The sequence below is a fragment of the Cricetulus griseus genome, chromosome 2 (assembly GCF_003668045.3).
Source record: "Cricetulus griseus strain 17A/GY chromosome 2, alternate assembly CriGri-PICRH-1.0, whole genome shotgun sequence".
NCBI lineage: Eukaryota > Metazoa > Chordata > Mammalia > Rodentia > Cricetidae > Cricetulus > Cricetulus griseus.
In genome coordinates this window covers 457,021,673-457,041,164 of record NC_048595.1, presented here as the reverse complement: position 1 = coordinate 457,041,164, position 19,492 = coordinate 457,021,673, and the positions used below count along the sequence as shown (strand labels likewise).

The following is a 19,492-nucleotide window of genomic DNA, read 5'->3' as shown; positions in this document are numbered from 1 at the left end:
ATTTATTTGGGGTTTTGTTCTGTGATGTTTAAACTAATTTTTAATGGAAGGTAATCTTGTGGCCTTAATATTACGAAACACAAGTATTCATAATGAGCTTCCTATCCAAATTTAATTGGACAGTCTGAAGGGCTGGGACAATTTCAAGCTGGATCATGCTCTTTGACAGGTACACAAATGAGTGGACTTTCAGCTTCTTTCGCTGAGGGTCCTGCAAAGATCCATTAATACTGATGCCTGTGACAGGACCTCCGTCTCCTTCCTGGTTTTTATCTCGTTACTACCTCAGTGTCTGGTATCTGTTCTAATTGCTATGGCCAAGGAGGGAGGGAAGAAGGAAGGAAGAAGACAGTCTATATTTTGGTTAATGATTCAAGGGAATATGGTCCCTGGAGGTCAGGATGGCATCGCTGAGGGAAGCAGGAGGTCACATTGTCCCTCTCCTCCCCCTCCAGGGAGCAAAGAGAAATGAAGGAAGCTTCACAGCTCACTTTCTTCATTTTCTGTGGCCTGCGACCCCAGCTGTGGCATGGTTCACCCACATTGACCTCAAGTAACCTGATCTAGGAAATCCCTCAGGGTGCCCAGAGATGAGTTTCCACAGAGACACTAACTCCAGTCAAGATGAGAGTAAAGATTAACTATCACACTCAGGACCCCTCGCTTTCATGATCTGTGAGTCATGTGATTTTGTTTGTTAGGCCGATAGGCAACATGAGGTCACAGGGTGGTACTCACTCTAAAGTTTAACTGTCTGAAAACTGCTCTTTCTGTGAAGATGTCATCAGTTTAGAGGGCAACCCTGACTAGAGAAAGCCTCAGCTTCCCTATGTCTAACAATCACACCATCTACCTTGTGTTACTGTTGAACCCTTAAATATGTATATTTATACATTTGTTTGCAAGGTAGCAGAAACAGTCGTTCTGAATGGAATAAAACAGCCAGTCCGGACACACCCAGATACGTGCAGGCAGGTGAGTTATGGCAGAGCTGGCTTTGCAAGCTGATGGAAAACAATGGCTGCAGCCATGTGTGGATCCCTGTCAAGTAATCATCCATATGGAAACAATGCAAATTGGATCTTATTTCCATCAGACCAAAGGAAGAAGGACTCTAAGTAGATTAAATCTTAAATGTGAAAGGCAAAACCATAAATTTATGGGAGGCAAAGGAACAATCCTTTATGGCCACTAGGGAGGAAGTGTTCTTAAAACAGAATGTATCAGACATATAAAGGGGAAAGACTGATATAATCCTTTAACATTAAAAAATGTTTTTCATAAAATAACAACAGAAAATAAATTGAAAAGCTGAAGTAGGAAATATATCTGCCACCTGCATAGCCCACAGAGGGCCTTTGATGGTTACATAAAGGATCTACAATCTAGATCCTTCTGCCTCCACTTCTCAAAGACCTGTGATTACAGGCTTGTGCCAGCAAACCAAGCACAGACAGACACAAAAAAAAAACCCTGCAATCTGATAATGTCAAGTATTGGTCAGGATATGGTGGAACCAGAATCCTTGTACCCAGCTAACAGAGGACCAGTGGGTACAGTCTCCCTGGAGAGCAACCCGGCATTGTCTCCTAAGTTGAGCACCTGCGTGCCCAACTCCAGTTCCCAAGATCAATGTCTCTGCCTTTGTCAAGGGATATGTACCATTGGGGGTGGAAATCGGGATGCTTGACCAGTAAGATGAAGTGGACTTTATTGGAGAAAACAACTTACATAGGAAACAAATGACAGTCAAGGCCTCCCTTTCCAACCATGCAGACCCTGCCACCTGCATGCTCTCCGAGACCCGAGGAAGGGGCTTCCGCTCAGCCCCAATCCAATCCTTTTAACTAAACGGATTACAGCTACATGTGTGTGTGTGTGTGTGAGAGAGAGAGAGAGAGAGAGAGACAGAGACAGAGAGAGAGAGAGAGAGAGACAGAGAGAGAGAGAGAGAGAGAGAGAGAGAGAGAGAGAGAGACTATCTCACTACCTATGTACAAGAAGAGAAACAACAGAACTTAGAAATAATCGAACAACAGGCAGTGATGGGGTATTTCCGATGACAGTGGTCTATTCACTCAATGGGTCTTCCCGAACAGTGGAAAGGAACTGTGACAGCTACGCCGGCAGAATCCATATTAACCCAGATTTGAACTTCTTTAACAGAGTGTGAAAGTGTCAAAAGCCCTGCAGCATCCTTGGAACGCCTGTAAAGAACAGCAATGGTTCATGAGGAGGGAGGGGACAGGGCAAAGGAACTACGGAACTTTGATGTCAAACTTTGTAAGTTGGATACATAGGTGCTTGTTGACCTGCAAAACTTTATGTCTGAAATACACTAGAGTAATTTATTTTCACTTGTTATTTTAGTACAGTGTAAAGGCATTTAAAAAGCCAGCTTCAGAGTGACACATGCAGCTTAAGGAGACCCTGTCGGTTTACAGCATCCTTCACAGGTGAGGGCACACATCAGTGAGGAGGAAGCTGCAGAGCTTAAGGTTTAGAAGGTTGCACAGTCACTGAGAATGATTTTAGGCAGAGAGGGCGGAATGATGACAGGTGTCTTTGTTTTGCATTTGTAGCAAACTATAACACACTTGAGTGGTTTATAAAGAAAGGAATCATTTCTCACCTTTCTGGATACTAGGAGACAGGGATCAGGCATCCCTTGAGAACTTTCTGTTTTCATTGCCCCATGGAGAAGAGAGGGGGCATGAGAGAGAGTGAGAAGCTAGAAACCTCAGATTCCTTTAGAACTGGCATTAGTTCATTCATGAGAATGGAGCCCTCATAGCCTAACCATTTCTCAGAGGTCCCACTGTTGGACGCTGTTCCACTGGGGAATGTGTTTTTAACATGATTGGGGATGTCACATTCAAACCATGGCAACAGAAGTCAAGAAAATGTTGGACACAGTTTTTGAATTTTCTATAATGTGGATCTATTCATACACAAACTGTGTAGTTAGATTTTTATAAACTTGGAAAGAGATTCAGGGGTAAATTCTTGTTTGGGGGTGGGCAGAATCTCACTGTGCAGTCAGCTGACCTGGAACTCTCTGTGTAGAGCAGGGATCAGGTTGACTTTGAAGTCACTGAGATCTGTCTGCCTCTGCCTCCTGAATACTGAGATTAAATGTGTGTGTCAGGACTGTGCCTGCCCCAGTCTGCAGCGAGACTGAAGACCGTAAGGAGTAAGGAAGGGAGAGGGAACAGGAAAAGGGAGGGGGCAGAGAGGAAAGGAAAGAGGGAGGGAGAGTGGAGGAAGACAGCAGTCAGGGGAGGGGGAGGAGGAAGAAAGGAAAGGGACAGGACAGAGGAAATGAGAGCCAGAGAGGGAGGAAGGAGGGGAGACAAGGGACAAGCCAAGTCTCCAGGGGTAGATGCTCCTGCTGGGGTGTGGGTGAGCTCTGCCAGTCAGTATTTGTGAAATGCAGCCTTCCTCTCCAGTGAGCTCTCTCAGGCTTAGCTGCAAGGGAGAAGCTCCAGGCTGTTCCCTGCAGAGCTGACCTTCTCTGCTTCCAGGGGGTGTAGGACCCAATGAGTCACCAGCTCCCTGTGTCCCAGGAAAGGAAAGAACCTGCCTGTGGGTTTTGCTTTCAGGGAGTTTCTTCAAAAATATGCTAATCACCCGCCCTGGATAGAAGGAACTTGGAGTTCACCTCCTCTTATCAATTATTCATATCATATTCTTCAGAAACCATTTAAGAACACTGAGTCCTTAAACATGGGTTCTGTTTTTCTAAAACAGGTTTGAAATTCTAATATTTTCCGATGACAAGACTTCACGCCTCTCTCTCTTTTCTTATTCCTCTCCACTGGTAAAAGCTCACCACACCACCACCTCCACCTCCACCCCTTCCCTCCCACACACACACATGCACAAGGACAGTAATCTAATAAAATCACTTTTAAAAATGTTCTGCATTTAAGTATGCGATGTGATAAGCCAACGAGTCTCATCGCTGTTCTCCAAGCACTGTTTAGGTTTCAAGGCAGGTGAGGCACTAATGAAGGAGGGAGCGAATGTGCGAGATAAAGAGAGCAGCTCTGAAAGGTAGAGAATGCACTGACCTTTTCCAAGGCTATTTGTAAATTCAGTATTATTTACGGCACGAAGATTTGGAACCTTGAGCGTCTCTAACCTTGAAGACTATATATCCCGGAGCTGTGTTCCATTTGGGTGACTTTAAGACAGTCGCAGAAGGGCAGTAGACAGTCCCCTTTGTCTTGCTGTTTTGGGATAGTCCATCAAGTTGTTGGTGTATTGTGGCCATTAATGCATTACTGCATAGCGTCTGTCTGTAATTTTAATAAATCACAGATTTGAAAGAGTGGAGAAAAGAGAACAGAGAGGGATGAGCTAGAAAGGACGAAGATTAAGAATCAGAGATTCTGGTTAATGGAAAACCTGTCTAGATGTTCAAGACAGTAAAAACGGTGAAAGATTGTTTTGTGTCAGTTCACCAGTGCAAAGCACCATAGACAGATATCTAGTATTTTCGTTGCCCACCCCCTCACCATGAGACACACACACCTTGGCTTCCACATGAGAGCAAAACTAAGTAGTTACTGCTGGGAAAGTTTGTGTCATCATCCTTCTTCAGCCTTGCAGGCTGCATGTGTTTTTTTTTTCCCTTGACACATTCATTCATTCATTCATTCACTAAATATTTAATTGAGCACTTACGATATGCCCGTGTAGGGTGCCAGGCCTGTAGCTGAGGATCAGGTTCCTCACAGGCAATCATTGCTGTCTATAATGCTTTCTTCCTCCCCATGTCTCTTGTTCCAAGTTCACATCTAGTGAAGACTTTGTACACATGGCACCTCCTCACCTACGCCAACCCATGTCCAGATCTCCACCTGGGTTGACCAGTTCACCCATTGGTAGTCTCTTTAACTCCAAAACGCTGGATTTTAAGGACAATGTCACATTACAGCCCATCAAGTCCTAAGGTGATTCACATGTCCAGATCACTGCTGTTGGCACAACATTTTAAGGCCATAAACACCCAAGTGTGTAGCAATGCACACATAAGGGATTTTTAGCCAATCGTAACCCTGGGTTAGAAGGTCTTCCTATAGAGCTGAAAGACTTTCTGTGGCTACAGAAGGCAAAGAGAACTGTCCCTGGGGTGGTTGCTTCTCCCCAGATGGAGCAGGAGGACAGTCAGCCCAGGACAGGCAAAGCTGTGTGGTTAGGAAGAAGACAGCATGCCTGGGTTACAAGTGACCTGAGTAAGAGGCAGACAGCTCAGTGCCCACAGGACCACACAAGAGGACCTCCTGGGCGGCTGTGGGCGTCCACGGGACTGCACAAGGGGACCCGAGGCAGCTGTCAGCTCCCAGAGGAGGGGTTTTTGTCAGAAGCTGTGACCTAACTACCTCAGAGAATGACTTCAAGGACAGTTAGTTTTAGGTCACAGCTTCTGAGATTTTGGAGCACAGTCCTCGGCTCTGTTGATTATGGATCCGTGGGAGGCCGAGCATCGTGCAACAGGAAGTGGATTTCCCCATGGTAGACATGAGCTGGAGACCACACGGACTCCTCAAAGGTGTGCTGGAGTGAGCACTTCCTCCAGCTAGGCACCTCCTAAAGTTTTCCCCATTCTCCAAAATAGTGCCACCAAGGGATGACTAGCAAGTCAGCCCATGAGCCTGAAGGCTCCTCACACTTCAGTCCTAATAGTTCCACCACACTTAGTCACCCTGCTCAGAGTGGGGCACCAGAATAGCCTTTATTATTCATTGTGCCTCAGGGCCTGAGGTCCTCATTAGAGAGCCTGGATTTGTTCATTGTAGCAACTTACTTTTCAGTTCCCATAATGTCCCAAATTGAAAGTACATCTCTGGCTGTTACACACCTGAACTCCACACACCTTTAGCTATTGGGGTCGAGTTCTGATGCACCAATTGAGCAATGCTAGTCTAGCAACCTCTGTTGCATATTTCCGGCTTATTGATCCCGCTTATTGAGTGCGCTACGGGTATTACCAACAGAACTCTCTCCACTGGGGACTTTGAGTTCTAGTTATTTGTCTCTAGTGGGCAATACTGGGCTTACATTGCCTTTCCTGTTTGGCACACTGATACAATGGTGGGGGTGGTACTCAGGCTGCTCAGAGCCAACACCACGTGCCAAGCGCTGCTTGGATACTACCATTATCCCATTCTTAAGATCAGAAAACTGAGTCAGGGAGAGATTGCATACAGTGTTACTATTCTGGCACACCTGAGAAAGATGTTGGTTCCCCCACCCTTCTGTTTTGCTTGTTGGAGACTTAAGGTGTTCTCTATAGTGTTTTTCCAATGGCAGGCAAAAGATGGTTTCAAAACAGCATGAAACGTGTTTCTGGTGGGTGCCCTGTGTTGACTATTTCTAATGGCTTGGTGGTCTTAGCTCATTATAATTAATAACGGAATCCACTTTTGCTTCCACACCCCCCAGGCGTATCTATCCTGTCAGATGGTAACTGCATTTGAAGAAAAATCTGGAGTCTTGTCTCTGTGATCGCTTTCTTTCCTTTTCTTTCCTTGGGGACTGAGGAGGCTGCCGAGTCACTGCTGCTAAAATGATCTCCCTCGAAGCCTGATGGAGGTGTCCTCTCAGGATGTCTGCCGTTCACAAAATAACCTGCTCCATATTTGATGAGGAGCTAGAGAGAGGAACTAGAAGTCTCTGGATGCAAAGAAACGATGGGATGGAAATGCTGATTAACCTGGCTTGATTGGCACATGTGGATGTCACATGAGCCCTTTAAATAGGAACCATTATTAATTGGTAATGAAGAGGAGGAACAGGAAAGTTAAAAAGAAAGTTGTCTCCTTCGTCACCCTTGAGTGTAGCCCCAGATGGACTCCTGGGATCACCTGTGAAGGGGACAGTTACTTCAGGCGCTCCAGGGATGCGAAGATGTCACAGAGGTGGCTGTTACAAAAGAATTGATCTGTTTTGAGATGAATGTGCGGCGTGTTCCTCATCGTGGCAGGTGCACCAGAGTCACTGGGAGACCAGGTGTTGTGCGTGCACCTATGTGTGTGTGTTCGAGCATGCACGCGTGTGTGTTTGTGTGTGTGTCTCTGTGTGTGCGTGTGTGTGTGTGTGTGTGTGTGTGTGTGTGTGTGTCTGTGTTTATGCATGTGTGTGTATGTGTGTGCACATGTGTCTGTGTGTGCGTGTGTGCGTGTGTGCGTGTGTGTGTGTGTGTGTGTGTGTGTGTGTGTGTGTGTGTGTGTGTGTGCCTGAGCTCATGTGTGTTCATTTCTGCCATTGTGTTTTCTCTATTTACTACAATTCTTCAGGATACGATTCTCTGTCAGACATATTTAGCCAATTTTCATGAAGTTTAAGGGGTTTCTTTGTGTTGCAGCTCCATAAAGCTATATTTTTTAATGTTTTTGCCTGTACCCTGCCTAAACAGCACACCAGCGGTCTCTTTATGCAGCTGGGCTATGATTCTACAGTTCAAAATGTCCTTATTTCAAACTGGCCTGAGGGAAGTCTGGCTAAAATCAAGACTTTGGGGAGACAAGAAACTTGACACTAAACAAATTCTGAGGCTCACTGTTTATCTTTCTTTCCATATTGGATCCCAGATGTGTACTTTTTTTGTAGGCTGTCTGGAACCAGGGTGGTTTTGTTTTCTTTCTTTCAAGGGTCCTCTGTGAGAACAGTGATTGGTGACAGGAGCCATCAAAGCAAGGGGCAGGCTGACAGGATCGAGGGCAGAGTGGAGTCAGCCCAACGGGGCTCATTAACTCAGTGCTCTTCCTCGTGGCTGGAGGCCTTGATCTTCACTAGAAAATTCCAGATAGTCTTAAGGACTGAGCAGAAATAGACCAGGCTCCATTTCTAGGAAGTAAATTCTGAAGGAAATGTTTTAATTAAGAAGATAATTTAAAATAGTCATCTTTATCACATACTTTATCACATGCTCCATAGGTGGAGCATGGTCAGAGAGGTAAGCTCCCAGTGTTTTTCAAGTGAAGACCATTCTTTCATAGATACCACTGTGACCCAGATATAGAACTCAGGGGCTTTCTAGACCAGAATGCATAGCATTTGAAGGAAGAATAGATATTTAAAAACTGCCAGTATATATGAAAATTTAAAGTTCTGCAGCCCTTTGGTCTTGATTCTCTCAGAAGTACAGACTGAGATGGACTTGAGTACAAATTCCTTGTTTGTACAGGGCACACTGGAAGTCAGTTAGTCAGAAGGCAGGAGGCAGGGAAGAAAGCCCTCACATGCTAGGCCACCAGGCGACAGTATAGAGCAGACCTCAGAGTTAACCCCTTGTAATGAACCAGCTGCCCACCCAGCTTTGGTTCCACGATTTTATCATCCCAGTATGTACTGGTTGCTTTGTGACAGAGCTAAGAGCCAAGCATGTCCTTGACTGTCTATATTACTGTACACCAAAAGGAAGCTGGATTCCAGGAGGCCTTTCCCTCACCAAGCCCCTAAGATGTTGCATGTGCTATACAACCACACACCCCTTAGGCCATGCCTGGTACCAAGTTTTTGGATGAGTGAATGAATGAGTTGAGATGTGTCCATGAGTGGAGATGACTCACCTTTGTCTCTATGGTTGTTCCTGTTCTTATTTCAGGGATGCATCTTTGACTCACTTCAACTCCTGCTGTGATGAGCACTTCAAAGCTCCCCAGGCCCTTGAACAAGTCATGTCTTGATCCTGTAATGATGGTGGACATCACACTTATAGGACCTTCCTGTCTTTGTAAGAAGTCAGATTAGTGGTGCACAGATAAGTCCAGGAATGGCATAGTCAGGCATCTGGGGGAGTAGGCATGTTCTTCGGTGTAGCATTCAGTCCTCCTCTGGACTTACCAATGGCACAGTATATGCAGTGTGTTCCAGGTACTTTATGCTTATGGAGAAGGGAGCTGTTCTCAAGGCCACACTCCCTGCTGGCTATGGGGAGTTCTAAGGACAGGCAGTGATAGGTTTGTTCTTCACAAGGTTTATTTTTTAATTGAGTGATATTAGGTAGGGCATGCCGACTTGGGTTGATCAGTTCTCTAATATCTCCCAGAGTGGGGCAGGACCTACAGTCTTCATCTCTGGAGGCTTCTTGTCTAGCCTCAACACAGATAACTGGGCTTGTCCTCTATAGCTTCCATCAGTCTGCATTCCCAGAAGCTTATGAGGGGGTGTTTTGTTTTGACCCAGCATCTTTCCCTAAGTCTCTTTATTGGAAATGAAGTCTGGAGAAACCAGTAGGTGAGTGGTGAAGGGCAGGGTGGTGGAGAGAGTGCTCACCCTAGTTTGTGCAATGTCTACATGCTCCATGATCCTGGACTGTGCAATGTCTACATGCTCCATGATCCTGGACTGTGCAATGTCCTGAGAGTTCTCCTTAATCTGGCAACTTCCTCAGCCTCCGCCCCACACCCCACATTTGGTTGTGTCTCTGTTCTCGAGGCTCTTCCTTTCCCCTTGAGATAAATTGAAAGCTGTAACGGTCTGTCTTACAGTTCGATGGGAAACAGACCCCACTCACATCTTGTTCTCTACCTGTTGAGCAGGTAATTTCCATTCACGTGTAAAAACACCTTCATTTCAAGATTTTAATATCTGTTACCTGACAGATACGAAGCCACAAGTCATGGGCAGCAAATGGGAAATGGTAATATCCACAGGCCAAGCTTGTTTCACTTCGGTCTGATTCTAAGTGTTGGGTGTAAAGAAAGGTAAACGGTGACTATAAAGCAAAGGATAAGGATGCACATACTATCTAAAAGGCCTGTTCCTCCGTACAGCAGCCATGAGAGCCCAGGCAGGGAGACTGCATTTGCTTTCACAACAAAGAATAGTTTGCTCCTCCCTGGAAACTTCCCATCCAGCAAGAGTGAATCCCAGAATGTGCCTAAACAGTTTCTTCTTCCAGTGGGGACAGACACGTGAAGATGACCCCTTTAGCTGGCCAGGATATTGAAACCAGTTCCACTTAGATGCCCTGCCTAATTGGGGAAATTAAACCAAGTGGCGCACACTGGAGCCTCAGCAAGCCGCTCAGAAACCAACTACCTTAGTGCAAACTAATTTAGTCCACACAGAATATAAGCCTTCTTGGCAGCTCTCTCCTAGCCTGATTGAGATAAAAGTAAATTCAGCTTGGTTTATATCAGGTATGTGAAAACCCTCCATTCCTCCCAACCACCCAAGGAGAAAGTCTTCCCACAAATCAGAACAAATGAAGGCATCAGTTCATGTATGTGGCTAAGGGCTCCTGTCTGTGTTGACTTCTTGTGGTGGTTTGAATGAAAATGGCCCCTATAGGTTCGTAGATTTGAGCACTTGGTCACTGGGGAATGGCTCTGTTTGAAAGAATTAGGAAGGATTGACTTGTGGAGGAAGTGTGTCACTGGGGGTGTGAAGCGAGGGATCTTACTATGTACCTTGGGTGTGGTCACAGGTGTGTACATGAGTGTGTGGGATTTTGGTCTGAGGTCAGGGACAGGCTCTCTCTTTGGGGTCCAGTTAGGTCACGGAGGGCAGTTGAGTCTGGATCCTCAGAGTATTGATCCTGGGTTATCAGTTTCTCATGTAAGTGATTTCTCCCCAGTAAAATTAACCTACGCCATCCCAATCCCGTGTATTGTAATTTGTACTACCACAGGGGTGGGCTTTGTGGTTTCAAAAAGCCAATTCTAAATCCAGAGCCTCTCACTACCCTCTGCTTGTGGGCCCAGACGTAGAACTCTCAGAACTTCTCTAGCACGATGTCTGCAGGCGGCCACACTCGCCACCAGGATGATAATGGACTAACCCTCTGAAACTGTAAGCAAGGCCCCAATTAAATGTTTTCTTTTTTAAGAGTTGCCATGGGCACTGAGCAAGACACTTCTTGATCACAGCTGTCAGCAACAGTCACATTTACAGAGACGGTTACTGTGGAGAAAAGTGACAACTGCTCTGGGTGGCCACCCCCCTTCTGTTAAGAAGCTGGGGACATTCAGCGTGTTCTTCAGGTGTCTGGCAGCTCCAGGTCCCCTGAGGCCCTGCATTGCTTAGTCAGCCACGGAAGTGAAGGCCTTGGAGCCGCATGCTGGTCCCTCCCAGGTAACCTCTGTGTTTGTTTTCTTTGTGCACACAGACATCCAGAATTCACACCATGTATTCTCCGAGTCCCCTAGAAGTTGATAAAAGCATGGTGTGGCTGAAGGCTGTGAGCTGACTGGGGAGCTGACACAGACAGACAACAGTGACTCCCTGAGGTAGGAACTGAAGACAGTGGAAGGTCAGCCAGGACAGTGAAAAGGAGCTGAACACGGCGGTGCCTCTGCAAACATCTGTACTTCACTCTCAGCTTTCAAGCGAGAATCGATGAATCGCTTCTGATTTGTTGCAGGTATACAGTTGTTTGGGATTATTTATTATGGTGATGAAATATTTATGACATTAGGTTGGCCACCTTGGCTCTTGGCAATGTGTAGCTGGGTGAAGTCCACTCTCATTTCTGTGGAAAAGTGTCTCCTGAATGTGTTTCTTATCCACAATGGAAACTTCCCATCTTCCAGACAAATCTCACCGTTTCTTCCTGCATTCTTCACCAGAAACCAGCATTATACTTTCTGTCCCTGGGAACTTGGCCACTCTAGGTTTGCGCATCGTAAGGGTGGAGCCATTTGAATTTATCATCAGCTACTGGATGAAGGCTCTAGGATGGCATTTAAGGTGGTCATCAATCTCATTATAGGGGAAGGGCATTTAAGGCAGCCTCTCCACTATTGCTTAGATTCTTAGTTGAGGTCAACCTTGTGCATCTCTGTACAACTCTCTAGTGCCAGATTTCTCTTTAAACCTATAATAGCTCCCTCTATTGAGGTATCTCTTTCCTTGCTCTCCTTCTCTGTTTTTTCCCTGACTCAATCTTCTTGATCCCTCATGATCTCAGTGTGTGCTCTTAATTGCTAAGTCCACCAACATTTTTTTTTTTAAAACGGTAGTTGTTCTAATGTGAGGGGAATGTCATCTCCTTTTGGGTTTGAATCTAGCAGTCCAGGAATGATACTATTTGGTTACAGATCATGGTGTATTATCCTATTCAGTACTTTTGCTTCAATATCCATTAAGAATATTGGTCTACCATTTTCTCTGCTTTGGCGATGCCGTTGGTCTCAGAATGAGTTTAAATGTCTCCCTCCTCAGCCGGGCATTGGTGGCGCACGCCTTTAATCCCAGCACTCAGGAGACAGAGGCAGGCAGATCTTTGTGAGTTCGAGAGCAGTCTGGTCTATAAGAACGAGTTCCAGGACAGCCTCCAAAGCCACAGAGAAACCCTGTCTCAAAAAACAAACAAACAAACAAACAAACAAACAAACAAACAAAGTCTCTCTTCTCTTCCTCATTTGGAGAGAGTTTTAGTTGGAGCCTGTGTTTTATACCCTCAATAACACTACACCTTTTGATTGGAGAAGTTAATCCACTTACATTAAATAATTACCAGTGAGGCTGGAGAGCTGGCCTCTTCCAGAGGACCCAGCTTTGGTTCCCAGAACCTGCATATTGGCTCACAACCATCTGAAGCAGTTGTATCCTTGCTTCAAGGCAAAACACTCATATTTATGAAATAAATCTTCAAAAATTAAAAAGTAACAATTATGGACAGGGAAAGATTATTCTATTCTTTTTACTATTTTTTGTGTCTTATATCTTTTTTTGTTGTTGTTGTTTTTGCCTCTCCTTTCCTCTCTTTGTGCTTTCATTTGTATTCCCTTATTCTCCCTTCTGGGGACTATGATTGCTGGGCTTTGATTAGCATTTCATTTCCCTTTGTGTGTAATCTGTAAACAGCTTCTTTGTGTGACACTGCAATCGAATGACACAAAATTGTAACATTCCATTAACTACTATTACAGTTACACGGTGGGATCTTTTAAAAGCAGTAACCTCATTTCAATCTAACGCAAATTCTCTGCTCTCTCTGCATCTCATGTTTTTCATGTCTCTATATATTATATATCCTTTAAGAGATTTATAGTCAATTTTTCCATACTTAAATCCTGTAGACTCAAGTTAAAATATAGGGTTACCACATCTGCCTGTGTTTTTCTCTTTTTACATGACTGTGTGCTCCTGTCTACACCCTCCTGTTTCAACCTGAAGAACTCCCTTTAGCTCTGCCTCTTCCTCGGGGTTTGTTCCTATAGTCCAGCCTTGTCTCAAACATCCCACCCCCTGAACGTCCACCTCACACACCTGTCTCAGTCAGGGTTGCTATTGCTGTGATAAAATACCATGACCCAAAAGCAACTTGGTGAGGGTTATTTCACCACAGATTTCCTCATCACAGTCTATTATAGAAGGACGTCCAGGACAGGAGCTGAAGCAGAGGCCATGGGGGAGCTGCTTACTGGCTTGCTCTCCTTGGCTTGCTCAGTCTGCTTTCTTAGGCAGCTTAGGACCACCAGCCCAAGATGGCCCCTCCCCTCATGGATTGGGCCCACCCACATCAATCACTAATTAGGAAAACACACCTTGGGCTTGTCTACAGGCCAACCTTATGGAAGCATTTTCTCAATTATGATTTTCTCTCCTCGGCTATGTCTAGGTTTGTGTCACGTTGACAAAACAAACAAACAGGACAACACCTCTCTCTTTGTGTAATGTTTTGTATCCAAGTTTATTGCTAATGAACTTGTGAGCATCTGGGCGAGTGTCCGTTTCTCCTTTGCTGTTAAAGGACAGCTTTGACAAATGCAATATTGTTGTCTGACCTTTTTTTTTTCTTTCAGCACTTTGAATTTATCATTCAGCCTTCTGCCAGCCTACAAGATTTCCACTGGGAAGTCTGTCAGTCACCTTAGGGAAGTTTTCTCATATTTGGTGGGCGTCTCTTTTGTTTGTTTGTCTTCTCCATTCTCCTTGTCTTTGACTCTGCACAGCTGAATTGAATGTGTGCAGGCTTTGCCTTAGTTGGAGTTCTTTGGCTTCTAAAATGTGTATCCTTTTCTGTCCCTCCTCTTTCTCTCTGTCTCTCAGTGTCTGCAGTCACCCACCTCAGGGCCTTGGCCTGCCAAACCTACCACTTATCTTCATACAGCAAACCCTGTAATGTTCAATTCTTCCTTCAAGTTTTAGAAGTTCGGAGCCATTATATCTTCAAATAAATTCTCTCCCCACTCTCTCTTCCTGCACTTTCCATAATGCAGGCATTGGCCCAGTAGTTCCTGTTGCAATGACTAAAATAAAAAAGCTCTTACTGCAGGGAGGAAGGCCCAGTGAGGAAGAAGCAGAAGTCTGGAGACACCCAACTTTCTTCATTCTTTTTCTTTTTTCATCCTTGATTCCATGGTTTCAAATGCTTCAAATTCACTGATCCCTCCCACTTTTAGTCACCTGTAAGTCCCCTTTTAATCTCCTTTTAATCTCCTTTATCATACACATTTGTAGTCCATATGCTCAAATCTTTTGCCAAACCACTCTGGTGAATTTTTAGTTCAGTTATTTTATTTTTCAGTTCCAGATTTTGATTCATATTTGCAATAATCTTACTACTATTTGTATTTTTATTTTACCTGTGACTTGTGTTCAGTTGTTTGTGTTCTTTTTGTAACCTGCCGCAAGCATCTTTATGACAGTGAGTTCAAACTCCTTTGCCAAGGACCCATAGTTCCCCTTTTACGGTCCACTTCTGAGGCTTTACTGTGTTTCATTGGGCTGTGGCCTCCTGTTCTTTGCTGGCCTTGTGATCTTTCGTTGAGATTTTGGCACTCGGGGAATTTTTTGAAGACCTACAAAACAACCCTTGTGCATTAGCCAGAGAGAAGGTCCAGCGCTGACCAAAGGGCTTCTTAGTCCTTGCTCCCCCTGGTGCCCATCTGGGGAATTGCACCTCTAAAGAGTGGTTCCTGAAGTCATGGAGGTAGATTGGCACTCCCAAGTGAGGGGCATGCAGACAATTAGGACACTGGAGGCGTGGCTCACCCTCGTGTCTGTCCCTGTGAGCATCTCCTGTGGCTTGTGCTGTGCAATGTGAGGGGAAGAGGAAAGGCCAGGTATGCCAAGATGCCACAAACCCTTGTTTTTACCTTTGCTCAAAAGGGTGCTGTGATTGCCACAAATAACATAAAATACCTTGGAGTAACACTAACCAAAAAAGGGAAAGACCTGTACCGTAAGAATTTTGAGTCTCTAAAGAAAGAAATTAAAGAAGATACCCCAAAATGGAAAGATCTCCCATGCTCGTGGATAGGCAGGATCAACATAGTAAAAATGGCAATCTTGCCAAAGCAATCTACAGATTCAATGCAATCCCCATAAAAATCCCAACACAATTCTTTACTGACCTTTAAAAAACAATTCTTAACTTTATATGGAGAAATGAAAGACCCAGGATAGCCAAAACATCCCTGTACAATAGAGGAACTTCTGGAGGCATCACCATTCCTAACTTTAAGCTCTATTACAGAGCTATAGTCCTGAAAACAGCTTGGTATTAGCACAAAAATAGACAGGTAGACCAATGGAATAGAGTTGAAAACCCTGATTTTAACCAACACACCTATGAACACCTGATTTTTGACAAACAATCCAAATATATACGCTGGAACAAAGAGAACATCTTCAACAAATGGTGCTGGCATAACTGGATGCAAACATGTAGAAGACTACAGATAGACCCAAGCCTTTCACCCTGCACAAAACTTAAGTCAAAATGGATCAAAGACCTCAACATAAACCCAGCCACACTGAACCTACTAGAAGATAAAGTGAGAAATACCCTTGAATGAATCGGTACAGGAGACTGCTTCCTGAACATAACACCAGTAGCACAGACACTGAGATCAACAATTAATAAATGGGACCTCCTGAAACTGAGAAGCTTCTGTAAGGCAAAGGACATAGTCAGCAAGACAAAACGACAGCCCACAGACTGGGAAAAGATATTCACCAATCCCACATCTGACAGAGGGCTAATCTCCAAAATATACAAAGAACTCAAGAAGCTATTCTCGAAAACACCAAACAATCCAATTAAAAAATGGGGTACAGAACTAAATAGACAATTATCAATAGAGGAATCTAAAATGGCTGAAAGACACATAAGAAAGTGTTCAACATCCTTAGCCATCAGGGAAATGAAAATCAAAATAACTCTGAGATACCATCTTACTCCTGTCAGAATGGCCAAAATCAAAAACACCAATGACAGTTTATGCTGGAGAGGATGTGGAGAAAGAGGAACACTCCTCCACTGCTGGTGGGAGTGCCAACTTGTACAGCCACTGTGGAAATCAGTATGGCGACTCCTCAAGAAAATGGGAATGAGTCTACCACAAGATCCAGTAATTCCACTCCTAGGCATATACCCAAAAGAAGCACATTCATATAACAAGGACATATGTTCCACCATGTTCATAGCAGCATTATTTGTAATAGCCAGAACCCGGAAGCAACCTAGATGCCCCTCAACCGAAGAATGGATAGAGAAAATGTGGTACATTTACACAATGGAGTACTACTCAGCAGAAAAAAACAATGGAATCTTGAAATTTGCAGGAAAATGGATGGAACTCGAAGAAACCATTCTGAGCGAGGTAACCCAATCACAAAAAGACAAACATGATATGTACTCACTCATATGTGGACCTGCTTTATGATACATAGTAGTGACCATGCTTTATCAGAGCTGTTTTTAATGATGTTGCTCAGAATGGTTTCCTCCCAGATGATGATTGAGAAACTAATTTTAAAAAAAAATGGTGCCAAGTACCACAAGAGTAACAGAACTATGCTGTTTTCTGGGATTTTTTTTTTTTTACTTTTTGTTGTTGTTGTTGTTGTTATTTGATTGTTTTTTTGTTTTTTTTTTAAATGGAGTGTGCTGGATGTCTCTACAATTTTGTTCAAATGACTGCAGAACCTGGAAAAGCTGTTGCTGCTATTGATGCATAACATATTGCCATTATTGGTCTTTATATATATATATATATATATATATATATATATATATATATATATATATTAATTGAAACTCAAATATGTGATGAATCCAAGGTGTTTCAGTGAGTGCTCACCTGTGCATGCAAATTTGATTTCATCTTTAGTAAGTAGTAAAGTTATATGCTTGCCAAAAAAATAATAAGTGACACACTGGAAGACAAATGTCACACAATTTCAATTTTATGTGTAACCTAGAAATGATGAACTTATGGGAACAGAGAGCAGAATTGTGGCTATTAGGCTTCAATGTGGGTCTTTTAACAATGGGGAAACGATTGGTTTAAGGATATAAAACTGCAGTTGGACAAGAGGCATGGACTCTGTGAAGTCTTGAGGTCTACTGAGAGCATGATAAATATGGTTGATAATAATATGCTATATTTTAAAAGTTGTGAGAGTATACTTTAAGTGTTCTCAAAACAAAAATGATGAATATGTGTGATATAATGTGTTAATTGGTTTAATTTAGCCATGCCATTGTGAACATACTGTATTCTGTAACATAATTATGCATGACTTTATTTATGAGCTAAATAAATGAATGGAAAAAAGAAAGGTGCTGTGGTTGCTCATATCATCTCTAGGGTCCTCCCAATGGTGGGGTCTCTCCAGGGGTTAGTTATGTGTCTCTGTTGAGGCAGCAGGGTGGGGAACTTTATAATTTATCTTTTAAAATGTTTTTAGAGGTGCAATAGCATCTCCTTCCCAAACTGTTGCTTCTGTCGTGGTAGAAACACCCAAAGAACGCGGTTGCCGGCTCTGCTTACCCTGAAGTAAACTGAGGCAGCATGGTGCTGTCTACATGGACACACCTCTTTCTGCCTTCAGCCAGTCACACCACCTGAAAAGCCTGTGTTATTTCCACACATGTGGAAGAAGAAGCAAGTTGCTAGGTCACATCCCCAGCTTGCTGAGAGAGGAGGCATGGAGCCTTGTGTGCCTGAATGAATTAGGATAATTTTATTCACAAACTCTTGTTTCCAGCTATGTGATTGCCCCAGATAAAACACGGAACACATTGCTTTTCTTGTGCCTCCACAGGAAGTTAGCACAGCCTGGGTTTTCTTCCATAATTCGATCATTTCATACTTGCTGTAGGTTTCAAGTATGGGGTACCCTAGAACTCTGCTTCCAATGATGGGACTATGGTGACAGAGGGACATCTGAATCTGGTGAAGGGCAGGGAGTTCTAAACCAGGCTTTGGATCGGGACACAGAAGAGTTTGTGGTGTCAGGAGGCCCTTACCCACAGCACCCGGTGAGGAGTGCTGCCTGGCACTGACCACAGCGTGGGAAGTGGGACTGTCCTTGAGGCTGTCCACACAGGGCCAGCCCTGTGCTTATGAATCCACAGCAGCCGGGGGTGGGGGTGGGATCTCTTTAGTGCTGACCAGTATTGATGAGTAAGTGCTGTTTTACTGGACCGTTTGAGTTCCCTGTCCTGGCATCTCAGAAGTGGAAAGGGAGCTACAGATAGATGGCAAACATTAAATGTTCCCTCACCTTGGCAGGCACAGCTAACCATGATTTAATACAGGAAAAGTAATTAAGTGCTATTTATTGCTCCTGAAGAATCATGGGGCAATAGATAGACATTATTATTATTATTATTTTTTTGCAAAATGGATCTATAAATTGTCTTTTCAGTTGATGCTCTACTAGAGCCATCACTCAGGGAAATTAAATAGTCTTCTACAACATAATTTTTATTGCATGGTTCTTTTTTATTGATTAAACAGAGTTTTGAAGGAGGAAGCTGATTATGTCATTTAAGAAGTGGTATAGAGAGCTAGAGAGAGTGCTCCGCCGCTAAGATTACTTGCTGTTCCACCCTGGGGAGTTTAGATCCCAGCATCCATGAACGAGTCAGGGGATCTGTAAGGGACTGTAACTCCATCTCTGAGAAGTCTGGCGCCCTCTTCTGGCCTCTATGCATGCATAGACAAACACAGTAGTGCACATACATCCATATGCACACACATAAATAAATGAATGAATATATAAATATTTTTAAAAAGAAGTAGAAGAAAAATGAGAGGCAGATGAAGAGGAGGAAGAAGAGGAAGAAGAAGAGGAAGAGGAAGAGGAAGTAGGGTAGAGGAGAACCCTCTCCAGCACAAGTTGTCAGCAGGGCCAGGACACATGGAAGTCATTGAAAGTGGTACCTGGTGACATCTTTGAGCCAAAGTTTGTCAGGAACCACAGCCCAAACCGTCTTTAATGCACCAGGAACATTTTGGTCACAATTTACATTGAAAACAATTTTCAGATATACTTAATGCAGTCTTTATCTGTTCCCATGTTAAAATTCAGCAATATTTGCTTAGGCCTGCAATATGCTAAACTCCATCCTGGGTACAAAAAATGAACAATAACAACAACAAAAACCAAGAGCAAAACCAGAAACAAATCCCTGTTGCCATGTATTTATCGTCTCCTGCGTCAGGACCTATAGAATTAGGTAAGAGCCTGGGGGAAGCCAGAGGCACTTTGTTTGTATTTAAGATAAAACAATTTC

General features: G+C 43.8%; 1 protein-coding gene across 3 annotated transcripts in view; it reads right to left on the bottom strand.

Annotated features, from left to right (window-relative positions):
- The window catches only part of L3mbtl4 (L3MBTL histone methyl-lysine binding protein 4), a 433,665-nt gene that overhangs the window by 374,899 nt on the left and 39,274 nt on the right, over positions 1–19,492 (bottom strand). The window contains exon 2 of one of the 3 annotated variants that reach the window (XM_027397800.2): positions 8,580–8,698. The exons of the other annotated variants lie outside the window; for them this stretch is intronic. The gene's annotated coding sequence lies outside the window, so the exon portion shown is untranslated. The remainder of the gene's footprint in view (positions 1–8,579; positions 8,699–19,492) is intronic. 3 annotated transcript variants of the gene reach the window in all.